At 37.0% G+C, this 11,763-nt stretch overlaps 1 non-coding gene across 1 annotated transcript; it reads right to left on the reverse strand.

The window, feature by feature from the left end:
• Nucleotides 1–10,418: 10,418 nt before the first annotated feature.
• LOC113919124 lies at nt 10,419–10,522 on the reverse strand. Its single transcript, XR_003518851.1, has one exon. It is a non-coding gene; the product is annotated as a small nucleolar RNA U13 (small nucleolar RNA).
• Nucleotides 10,523–11,763: the final 1,241 nt, after the last annotated feature.

Here is an 11,763-nt window from a genome sequence, read left to right on the forward strand (position 1 = left end):
CAGGCTCCCGGCTGAGCAGGGAGCCCGATGCGGGGCTCGATCCCAGGACCCCGGGATCAGGACCTGAGCCGAAGGCGGGCGCTTAACCGACTGAGCCACCCAGGCGCCACTACTTAGGGATGTTTTAAAACCCTGCAGATTAACATGCACTTGCCTGGATTACTTTTAAAAATGATGTTCCCTAAACCCCCACATTTCCCAGATAGTCCTGATTCCAAACATTCTGTCCTAATGTCACACCATATGGAAATGAGGGTGTCCTAATTTTTGCTGTGGAAAATATGGCCAATGTTCTGAGTTGAATAGTGTTCCCTCAAAAATCATATGTTGAGGTTCTAACTCTCAGGACCTCAGAAGGTGACCTTTCTTCGGAAATATGGTGGTTGTGATGTAATTAAGTTAAGATGTGGACAAACTGGGGTAGGATGGGTCTCTGATCCAATACGACTGGTATCTGCTACATAAAATACAGAAATGTGGTCACAGACAGGCACACAGGGAGAATGCCATGTGAAGACAAAGGCAGCAATTGAGGTGATGCTAAGAAATGCCAAGGATTGCCAGGGAACCACCAGGAACTAGGGGAGAGGCATGGAACAGATTTTGCCTCACATCCCTTTGAAAGAACCAACCCTGCCAACACCTTGATCTTGACTTCTAGCTTCCAGGACTGTGAGATAATAAATTTCGGTTGTTTAACCTACCCAGTTTGTGGTACTTTGCTATGGCAGCCCTAGCTGACTAATGTAGCTGACATAGTTAATGAGCAGAGCTAGCTCCCAAGTCCTGCACTGAAACCAGTTTCTCTAATGGCCAAGAAATCTCGGAAGATATCTCTTGGTGGAGCCCCCAGAAAATATCTGAATCTCCAGCTGGCATTGATATTAAGCAAAGAAGGCTCATTTCAAAGGAGGTCAAGGAGAGTTCCAAAGGAAATCAAAGAGAGTAGTTACAAAAATAGCCAGGGATTCACCTGATTGTAGAGGATGGTGGGATATAGAAGGTTGTGAGGGGGACTCCTTCCCATGTATTTTAATGTTTTGAAGAACTATCCTTGGGACACCAGAGCAAGTAAGCTCTGTGGACTCACTGTAATAGCCCTGCAACCCCCCCTGAGCAGGCCTCTCTGGCTCTGGCCCCTTGTTCTTCCATCGCAGTCCACACCTCTGCAAGGGATTCAGTAGGAGTTACCTCCCTCTATATCCCATGACCCAAACGCTGGGATTTTTAAGAGAGTCGGCAGTCTGACCGTTTACACTCTTGTGTTTATTCATTTATTCAAGCAGCCAAATTTACTGTGCGTCCTCTGTAGGCCAGACACAAGGTTTGGTGCTGAGGACACAAAGCTGCAAAGACACCAACCCTGGAGTGCTCCCTCCGGTGGCAGGAGAGCCAGGCACACTGGCGATTGCCAAAGCATGAGATAAATGGCTTGATGGGAGCATTGAAATGGGAGGGCCCAATTCCTGGCAAAGTCCGAGTGGGCACCTTTGATGAGGTGACCGTGGGGGAATCCTGAAGGCTGATGACTTGTTCCTGCAGAGAGCAGGGGTGAGGTTTTCCAGGATTGCAAGGATAGCATTTCTAGAGACGTGGAGGTGAGTGAGCCCAGAACTTGTTCAGGGAATGAAAACAAATCAGTGGGGTTGGGTGTGGGAGAGATTGGTGGCGTATCCAGCTTGTGCTAGCTCAGAGTTGATCCTGTAAGGGGTGGCCACTGGAGAATTTTGAGCAAGGCATTGTCAGCTAAGGCTGGCAGTGATGTGGGGGTAAAGGGAGGAACAGAGGGAGGTGGCTAACCTAGGGGGAAGGGCACTAGCGTTCCTCTTTGGCTTCTTCCCTTTCATCCTAGAGAAGGGTGGAGATGCATCCCGGTTAAGGCCTGGCTTCTGTGAGTAAACTACGTGGGGTCAAATCCTGGCCTTGCCACTTGCTTTAGTCCTGCAATTAATTCATATCGAAGCCAAATTATGAAATCAGATGATCTAATAAGGGAATTTAATTTACCTCCATTAATACTATATTTTGGCTGGAAAACAAGTCAGCAGATTTTAGAAACTGTGGAGCTATAAATTCAGACTCTATTTCTAGGAAGTATTTGTAAGACCATCACCACAAAGTTAACTTGTATACTTCTTAACCTGTATGTGATACCTCGGCCTTATAGGAATTTGGCTTGAATTATTAAAATGCCCAGCAGGGGCATCACAGTAATTGTTAACATTTGAAATGTGGGCTTGCCATCTAGTGGGCATCTTTTTTTTTTTTTTTTTAAGATTTTATTTATTTATTTGACAGAGAGAGACGCGGCGAGAGAAGGAACACAAGCAGGGGGAGTGGGAGAGGGAGAAGCAGGCTTCCCGCCGAGCAGGGAGCCCGATGTGGGGCTCGAGCCCAGGACCCTGGGATCATGACCTGAGCCGAAGGCAGACGCTTAACGAGTGAGCCACCCAGGCGCCCCTAGTGGGCATCTTTGAGTTTGTATGCGTTATATAGACAGATACAACAAATACACACAAACACAGAGTTTCCATCCATGGTTCTTTATCTTACTCTCCCATCCTCAACACTTAAGGCCAAACAGTATTTTGGACACATTACTGTTTGTAGAAGTGTCTTAGTTTATATCTGTCAGGATATGTGAGTGTTTTATGATGTGTGTGCTTATACACACAGTCAGGAATAATAGCATCACATGGAGGGTTTTTTTCAAACTACTTGTATTCCTCCACATTGCTTTTTCTTGCTCCAATTTGAGAATTACTGATCCAGAAAAGAAGGTAGAAAGATATATCGTCACCATAAACGCATAGTGCCTGCTCCCTAGTAGGTACTCTGTAAACATTAGCTTCCTTCCTCTTCTTCTCCCCCACTCTCTCCCATAAAAGCTCAATTCCAAATTACAATTCAACAGTAAAATGTGCCTTGGTGGTGAAGTGTTACTATGTGTGAAGCATGTCATTATCTACCCGAATACAAAAATGAATAAGACCCAGCTCTTATCTTTAGGATGCCTGTAGGAGAGAAACCTACAGCTTCATAACTAAATTCCAGCAGAATATGTCTCAAATGTTTGTTCGGGGCAGATCCTTTGGAAATTAGAATTTGATTTTCTTTTAGGAATAACATTACAATGATGCTGGTTTCCCCAGACTAAGAAGAAAGACCCTTGTGGTAAGGTCTGAAATGGATATAGAGGAAGCCTGATTTATATTTGAATGGGCAGATATTTAGAAGAGAACGGGCCCACAAAGGAAAGGGAGGAAAGTGGTGAGTAAAAGGAGACTGGGAGCAGTGTGGGCTGTGTGGAGTGGAAGTTTCAAGAGAAGGATAGAGATTTGGGAGAAGCTACCATATGGTGTGAGATATTGAGAGAGGGTCAGAGAAAGAAGATTTTAAGAAGTTTTGTTATGTATTATGAGTGGAATCCCCTTTTGATGTTTTCATGACAGTGCTGTAAGGATTTAAATTGCTTTACTGTTATTTTTGGATGCGGGTTAGTGTTTCTTTGGAAAATACCACCGTGTGGAATTTGGCTGTGAAGTAGCTTAGCTTTATCTGGAAAACAGCAATGGTCAGACCATAAAACTTTAAAATAGATACGTTATATTTTCCTCATGTGCCTGAAATCTAAAATTAAACAAAACTAAAATGATAAAATTGTATAAGGAATATCTATTATAAAGGTAATACATGAACTTGGTCAAAAAATTCAAAAGGTACAGAATGGTATTAAATGGAAAAAAGATAAAAGTTTCCTGCTCCATCCCTCAAACCTCTCCTTTACACCCATGTCTTATCACCTTCAAGAGTTTGCTTTTAATTCTTTTGGTAGTTAGTATTATAATTGTGAACTCTACGCAGATAACACTTTCTTGATTTATTTACTTTATTTGGTGTTTGTTAACTTCATGTTATGAATGTTGAGAAATATACCTCATTGAGACACTCCATTGCTTTCTACCTCCATGTGCTTTCTTAATTATATTATTTCCCATTTTTCTATTGCTTATCATTAAGTTTTTTTTTTTTTTTTTTTTAAGTAGGCTCCACGCCCAATGTGGAGCTTGAACTCACAACCCTGAGATCAAGAGTCTCATGCCCTGTGGACTGAGCCCCGGGTACCTTTATCATTGTAAATTTAAATACCTTTGAATTCTTGTTCTATCAATGTAGGTAGTAACTCTTGATTCACTACAAAGTAGTACGAGAAAAACAGCACCCTCAAACTAGTCTTCACCTCTTCTTCTCCCCTCACTGCCACCCTATGCCCTTAGCCACCACTCAATTTCTCTCTTCACTACCCTTACATTTATAATGTTAGGGTTTATACCGTTTGCATTTTTTTCTGTCAGTATAATTAATTTTTCTGCATTTTATCTATGGATTGATTCTAAGAATTGAGATCAATAAATTTATGATGTATAGTTTATGCTCATGCAAATATTATTTCCTACAGAATACAGAGTGATTTGCTCAGAAGATAAACTACTTCCACATCTCTAAACCCGAGTTATTCAAAAGAGAATGAAACAAACATCAAGGCCAAGTGGATTCTTCTTTCTTAAACTGCATAACTTGCTCAAATCACATCACACAGTTTGCCTCATATTTCATGCGACGTTTTTAAAAGTTTTTTGTTTTACTTAGAGTTTGCAATTGACTTTCTTTTTAAATTTTAAATTAAATATTTTTAAATTTTAAATTCTCTTTAAACATGCTTTTCCTATCAACATCGCTAAGAACTTCCAGATTTTAATTATACTACTTTTTATTTTGTTTGTGAAGAGGTAGTAAATGTACATATTACATAATTTAAAAGGAAATAATAGATATATAGTGAAAACTTGGTCTTCCTTTCACACTTGTCCCTCAGCCATTCAGTTCTTTTTTCCAGAAGTAACTACTCTCATTAGTTTTTATGTATTATCTTTGAGATATTTTATGCCTTTACAAGCATACAAGTATATTTGGGTCCTATCGAGGGCAATTCATTTCTGATTTGCCTATGACAAATGACGCTTTATTGAATGTCTTTGTAGACACATATGCTTGAATATCTGTAGAATAAATATCTAGGGAAGAATTGTTGGGTCAGAGGCAATGTGCATTTTTTAAGGTTTGATAATATTGCCAAATTATCCTCAATGGAAATCATACTAATTTATACTCTTACTAGCTAAGTAGAAGATTGACTGTTATCCCACACTCACAACAATGCAATTATTGAAAGTCTGTTCACTAATTCTCTCAGTGTGATTTTAATTGGCATTTGAATTTCATTTATTTTATAAGAATGAGGATCTTCTCATAAAATAATGATGGCTTTACATTTTTTTTAAAGATTTTATTTATTTGACAGAGAGAGACACAGTGAGAGAGGGAACACAAGCAGGGGGAGTGGGAGAGGGAGAAGCAGGCCTCCCGCGGAGCAGGGAACCCGATGCGGGGCTCGATCCCACGACCCTGGGACCATGACCTGAGCTGAAGGCAGACGCTTAACGACTGAGACACCCAGGCGCCCCAACCCTTTACATTTTCTTAACTATAAGTTGTTACTTCATATATTTTTCCCATTTTACTATTGGTTTGTTGAACTTTCTCACTGGCTTGTAAACTTTTTTTACATTAAGGACGTTAATCTTTTATCTGTAATATTGCTGATGCTTTCCCCAAATTTGTCTTTTGACTTTTTTTATGCTTTTGCCATGCAATTTTTAAAAAATATTTTAAATGTATCTGTGTATTCTTTTGTAATTTATGAGTATTGATCATGCTTATAAAGGCACCTTCCACTTACAGATTATAACAACATTATCCCATGTGTTTCCATAGTGCTATGCACAATTTGATCATTTTGGCATATGTATACACATGGGTCATAGGATGGTTCTATTTTTAATTTTGTAAGAAACATCCATACTGTTTTCCACAGTGGCTGCACCAACAGGGCATGAAGGTTCCTTTTCTCCACATCCTTACCAACCACACTTGTTGTTTCTTGAGTTTTTGATTTTAGCCATTCTGACAGGTATGGGGTGATATCTCACTGTGGTTCTGATTTGCATTTCCCTGGTGAAGAGTGACGCTGAGCATCTTTTCACGTGTCTGTTGGCCATCTGCGTGTCTTCTTTGGAGAAATGTCTGTTCATATCTTCTGCCCATTTTTTAATTGGATTGTTTTTTGGGTATTGAGTTGTATAAGTTTTTTTATATATTTTAGATACTAACCCTTTATTGGACATGTCATTTGCAAATATCTTCTCCCATTCTGTAGGCTGCCTTTTAGTTTTGTTGATTATTTCATTCACTATGCAGAAGCTTTTTATTTTGATGTAGTTTCAATAGTTTATTCTTGCTTCTCTTTCTCTTGCTCAGGAGACATAGCTAGGAAAAAGTTGCTATAGCCAATGTCAGAGAGATTACTGCCTGTGCTCTCTTCAAGGATTTTTATGGTTTCAGGTCTCACATTTAAGTCTTTAATCCATTTTGAGTTTATTATTGCATATGGTGGAAGAAAGTGGTTTAGTTTAATTCTTTTGCATATAGTTGACCAGTTTTCCCAACACCATTTGTCAAAGAGACTTTTTCCCATTGTATATTCATTCCTCCTTTGTTGAAAATTAATTGATCATAGAATTGTGGGCTTATTTCTGGGTTTTTTTGTTCTATCCCATTGATCTGTGTGTCTATTTTTATGCCAGTACTATACTATTTTAATTACTACTTTGCAATATATGAAATCTGGAATTGTGATACCCCCAGTTTTATTTTTCAAGATTGCTTTGGCTATTCAAGGTCTTTTGTGGTTCCATACAAATCTTAGGATTGTTTACTCTACACCTTTTTTTTTTTTTAAGTAATCTCTACACCTCTACATGAAATGTGGGGCTCAAACTCACGACCCTGAGATCAAGAGTCATTTGCTCTACCAACTGAGCCAGCCAGGCACCCCAGGATTGTTTGTTCTAGTTCTGTGAAAATGCTCTTTTTATTTTGATAGGGATTGCATTAAATCTGTAGATTGCTTTGGGTAGTATAAGCATTTTAACTATTATTTGTTCTTCCAATCTGTGAGCATGGAATGTCTTGCCATTTCTTTCTTTTTTTTAAAGATTTTATTTATTTATTCTACAGAGAGAGAGAGAGACAGCGAGAGAGGGAACACAAGCAGGGGGAGTGGGAGAGGGAGAAGCAGGCTTCCTGCCAAGCAGGGAGCCCGATGCAGGGCTCAATGCAGGGCTCGATCCCAGGATCCTGGGATCATGACCTGAGCCTAAGGCAGACGCTTAACTAGACTGAGCCATCCAGGCACCCCTATCTTGCCATTTCTTAGCATCATCTTGAATTTCTTTCATCTGTGTTTTATAGTTTTCAGAGTATAGGTCTTTCTCCTCTTTGGTTAAGTTCATTCCTAGCTATCTTATTGTTTTGGGTGCATAAATGGGATTGTTTTCTTAATTTCACTTTTTGCTGCTTCATTAGTAGCCTGTAGGAATACAACTGATTTCTGTACTTTGATTTTGTATCTGTGGCTTTACTGAATTCATTTATCAGTTCTAGTAGTTTTTTTGGTGGAGTCTTTATGGTTTTCTATATATAGCATTATGTCATCTGCAAATTGTGACAGTTTTGCTTCTTCCTTACCAATTTGGATGCCTTTTATTTCTTTAAGTTTTCTAATTGCTGTGGCTGGGACTTCCAGTACTATATTAAATAAATGTGGTGAGAGTGGACATCCTTGTCTTATTCCTGACCATAGAGGAAAAGCTCTCAGTTGCTCCCCACTGAGTATGATTTTGGCTGTGGTTTTTTTCATACAAAGCCTTTATTGTGTTGAGGTTTGTTCCCTATAGACCTACTTTGCAGAGGGTTTTATCATGAATGGATGCTGTACTTTGTCAAATGCTTTTTCTGCACCTATTGATATGATCGTATGTTTTTTATCCTTTCTCTTATTGATGTGACATATCATGTAAATTGTTTTGTGGATATTGAACCACACTTGCATCCTGGGAATAAATCCCACTTGATTGTGGTATATGATTTTTTTAAATGTATTGTTGGATTCGGTTTGCTAATATTTTGTTGAGGATTTTTGCATCTATATTCATGAGAGATATTGCCTATAATTCACATTTTTTGTGGTGTCTTTATCTGGTTTTAGTGCTTTTTCATTTTCTAAACAGTGTTTTTCTAAGAGCAGTTTTAATTATTGAAGTCCAGTTTAAAAGATTTCTTTCTGTATTTTCTTTTAGACGTTTTATAGATTGAAGTTCTACATTTAGGTTTGTCATTCATTTTGAGTTAATTTTTGTACATGTTAAGATGAGGTGTTTTTTTTTTAAGGAATAACTAGTTGTTCAAGCACTACTTATTGAAAAGACTATCCTTTCTCTACTTGATTGCATTTGTCCCTTTGTCAAAAGTCATATTTACATGATTTTATTTTTGGAATCTTAAAATTTTTTTTTTTTTTTTTTTTACTAAGTAAACTCTACCCCCAATGTGGGGCTCAAACTCATGACCTTGAGATGAAGAGTCACATGTCCTACTGACTGAGCCAGGTAGGTGCCTTTATTTTTGGAATCTCGATTGTATTCCATTAATCTGTCCATCTTTATGCTTATATTGCACTGTTTTAATTATGGTAGCTTTACAGTAATTCTCAAAATCATATAGTATTTTTTCCAAAGTTGTTTTTAGGAATTCTAGTTCCTTTGCATTTCATTATGATTTTCACTTTGTCAGTTTCTGGGACAAAGAAAAACCTGCTGGGATTTTTGTTAGAAATGCATTGAACACACAGATCACTTTGGGGAGAGTTGACGTCTTGACAATATTGAGTCTTCGGACCCATGAACAAAGCTTACATTTCTATTCTTTTAGGTCTCTTGAATTTCTCTCAGCAATGTTTTGTCATTTTCAGTTTAAGACCTTTCACATATTTTGTCACATTTATCCTTAAGTCTTTCATATTTTTTGATGCTATCTTAAAATTTCAATTTCCAATTGTTCATTGCCAGTATATAGAAATTCAACTCATTTTTGTATATTGATGTTGTATCTTGTATCTCCCTAAACTCATTAGTTTTTGTAGCATTTTTTTGTATATTACACTGGAATTTCTACAGAGACAATCATGTTATTTATGAAAAAGACAATTTTTCTTCTCTCTTTCCAATCTGGACTCCTTTTATTTCTTTTTTAGAAATATGATTTCATCTGGTTTTTCTTTTTAGTTGGCTAATATGTTGAATTACATTGATTGATTTTTGCAGGGTTGAATCCCTCTTGGGATGAATCCCACTTGGTCATGATGTAGTATCCTTTTTTATATATTGTTTAATTTGTTGAAATTATGTTTATAATTTTTGTATCTATATATAATGTTGAATAGAAGTGGTGACAGAAGACATCCCTCTATCTTGTTTCTGATCTTAGTGGGAAAGCATTCAGTCTTTCACCATTGAATATGATGTTAGCTGTCAGTATTTTGTAAATGTCTTTTATCAGGTTGAAGAAGTTCCTTCATATTCGTAGCTTGCCAAAAATTTTTATTAGTAATAAATATTAGATTTTGTCGAATGCAGCGTTTGTCTCTATTGAGATGATTATATGGCTTTTCTCCTTTGGTTTGCTAATATGGTGAATTACTGTTTGATTTTCGAACTTTAAACGAATTCTGCAATTTTGGGATGAATCCACCCCACTTGGTCATGTTGTGTTATCCTTTTTTATGCCATTAAATTCAATTTGTTAAAGTTTTGTTTAGATTTTTTTGCCTCTATATACACAAGAGATATTAGTCTATAGTTTTGTTTCTTGTAATATCTTTGTCTGGGTTTGGAGTTAGGGTAACGCTGGCCTTATAGAATGAGTTGGGAAGTACTCCCTCTTCTTCAATTTTTTTGGAAAATTTGGTGTGGAATTAGTATTATTTCTTCCTTCTATAGAATTAGTACAAATACTAATTTCTAGAGAGTTAGTATTATTTCTTCTAGCTATGTGGGCCTGGGATTTTCTGTGTGGGAAGGTTTTTAAGTACAATTTCAGCTTCTTTAATAGATATAGGGCTTTTTAGGTTATCTATTCTTGTGTGAGCTGGGGTAATTCATGTCTTTCAGGGAGTTTGTCCATTTTATCTATGTTGTGAAATTTATTGGCATAAAGTTATTATTATTCATAATAATCTTTTTTTAAAGATTTTATTTATTTATTCATGAGAGACAGAGAGAGAGAGAGAGAGGCAGAGGGAGAAGCAGGCTCCCAAGGAGCAGGGAGCCCGATGCGGGACTCGATCCCAGGACCCTGGGATCATGACCTGACCGAAGGCAGACGCTTAACCATCTGAGCCACCCAGGCACCCTATTCACAATAATCTTATTTTTATCTTTTTTTTCTTGTTTTTTTTTTCATGTCAGATGGGTAATATGTTGTAGTCGTAACAAGGTTTGAAGGAGGCACATGTCACAAAATAGTGTGAATACTCAATCATCACACTTATGAACTATAAAAAGACCTACTTTTATCCTTAATACCTGTAGAATATGTGGTGATGTCAACTCTGTATTTCTGATATTGATAATTTGTCTTTTCTCTTTTTTTCCTGATTAGTCTACCTAAAGCTTAGTCCATTTTATTGATTTTCTGAAAAAAACCAGCCTTTGTTTTATTTGATTCTCTCTATTGTTTTCTTCTTTTCTATTTCATTGGTTCCTGCCTTGGTCTTTATTACTACCTTTATTCTGCTTTACATTTGCTTTGCTCTTTCTTTTCTAGGTTTGTAAGGTAGAAGTTGAGATCACTGATTTAAGACCTTTCTTTTTTTCTAATACAGACATTCAGTGCTGTAAGTTTTCCCTTAAGTACTACTTTAATGGCATCTACAGATTCTGATATGTTGTTTTCATTTTCATTCAGTTCAAAATACTTTTCAATTTCTCTTTTGATGTCTTCTTCAGTCTGCCAGTTATATGGAAGGGTGTTGTTTAGTTTCCAAATTGTTGGGGACTTTCCAAGGATCTTTTAGTTGTTGATTTTTAATTTAATTTTTCTGTGGTCAGAGAACATAGGTTGTATGACTTGAATCCTATTGAATTTTATTAAGTCTATGGCTGAAAATAGTTCTCTGTGCACTTGAGAAGAATGTGTATTCTGCTATTGTTGGGTGTTCTCTAAATGTCAATCAGATCAAGTAATTAATAGTGTTATTCAAATTTTCTATATCCATACTGATTTTCTGCATACATGGTCTAGCAATTATTGAAAGAGGAGTGTTAAAATCTCCGACTATAATTTTGGATTCATCTATTTCTTTGTGCAGTTCTATCAATTTTAACTTCATGTATTTTGAAGCACTATTATTATGTTCATAAATGTTTAAGACTGTTATTTCCACTTGATGAATTGACCCCTTTATCTTTATAGTGATAAAATGACCTTTTGATCCCTGGTAATAGTCTTTGGTTTGAAATTTATTTTGTTTTATTTTAAAGTAGTTAATCTCATTTTCCTTTGGCTAGTGTTAGCATAGTTTCTCTATTTCCATCCTTTCACTTTTAACCTATTTATTATATTAGCTTTATATTTATTTATTTATTTATTTAATTTAAAGATTTTTGTTTATTTATATAGAGAGAATGATAGAGAGCATGAGAGGGAGGAGGGTCAGAGGGAGAAGCAGACTCCCCGCTGAGCAGGGAGCCCGATGTGCGACTCTATCCTGGAACTTCAGGATCTTGACCTGAGCTGAAGGCAGTT

This window comes from Zalophus californianus, chromosome 1 (assembly GCF_009762305.2).
Source record: "Zalophus californianus isolate mZalCal1 chromosome 1, mZalCal1.pri.v2, whole genome shotgun sequence".
NCBI lineage: Eukaryota > Metazoa > Chordata > Mammalia > Carnivora > Otariidae > Zalophus > Zalophus californianus.